The sequence below is a fragment of the Rhyacophila brunnea genome, unplaced genomic scaffold (genome assembly GCF_057557595.1).
Source record: "Rhyacophila brunnea isolate RB1 unplaced genomic scaffold, BYU_Rbru_1.0 scaffold_80, whole genome shotgun sequence".
In the NCBI taxonomy this organism is placed as follows: domain Eukaryota; kingdom Metazoa; phylum Arthropoda; class Insecta; order Trichoptera; family Rhyacophilidae; genus Rhyacophila; species Rhyacophila brunnea.
The window spans coordinates 477,560-478,835 of NW_028233351.1; positions in this window are offsets into that span (position 1 = coordinate 477,560).

Genomic DNA, 1,276 nt, shown 5'->3' on the forward strand with positions numbered 1-1,276 from the left:
TTTAAATTCGCTTTTTCCCATCAAACCAAGAATGAAAAAAGATATTTGGTATAATTATAATGTGCCTCAAGATTATATGAACGGCTTAAATAGGCTTGAAAAGAGTTCCGATGGTAAAAACGCCTATACTATGAGTTTTAGTGCGAAAAAATATGCTAAATCCGAATGTAAGCATAACTTATGTAGGGCAATCAATAATATAGTGATGTATTTTATATTAGCCAATCATAAAATGTGCTTTTTAAATCAAACTGACACTGCCGAAACTACTTACGTGGATCGAGGAGATAGAAACTTTAGACCATTTAAAGATAATATATATACAGCTCTGAGAAATGGTGGAATCGGTTTTTCGAAAATACCGCTTACTAAAAATTCTGGAGAAGTAGAAGCTAAACCAAAGGCATTATTTGAATATATATATTTTTCAAGTGTATTCAGTGAAGCTGAAATAAACGGAATATGCCCCGAATATATAAATTTAATAGCAGTTTTACAAAAGCACTATGTTGATAATAAAATCACTGGCAATATAATGAAAATTACCAAAATCTATGACACAGCATTTTATATTGATATTAATATAATAAAAAGTCTTGGTAAAAGTATTTTGACACCCATGGATAGAGGAAACATCTATTTATGGGAAAACTACAGAAAATTCGATAGCTGGCACCTAAAATTGAAATATTATACGCGCTTTTTAATGTATAAGCAACTTGTTCGCATTATTGGATTCGATAACAAGCTTAAATTAGAGTTTTTACATGTGCTACTAACATGCGAAGCTAAAGCCCTATGTAGATTTGATTACATCGGTATTGATGTATATAATAAAAATATCTGTCCGGTTTTCGATGCACTGTATCTCATAGGTTTTTTTTATTTTATGGATTTCAGTTGGTTTGGAGACCGGGTTAATTTGGAAGCTCTAATCCATTTGGTTAAATATATAACATATGATAACCATGAAAAAATCTGTAGCGAATTTTATGTGCTTTTTTTGTTGCCGATTCAGTTCGATCTGGTGGCCCTGTTGGATAAAGTAATTATATTTATGATTAGTAATCCAATAACTAACAATAGAAAACTCGATAGCATAAAAATCCCGCAAATTTCTCGCAGTTTCTACCAAAAAAGTGATTTTTCGACATTTATAAACAAATTGAATATGAATTTAAGATTTTTTTTCGAACTGAGCCAGGTTAAAAGATAAAATTATAAATAAATCTGGCGAAATATTAAGATAAAATTCTTTACGTACAATTTGACACAT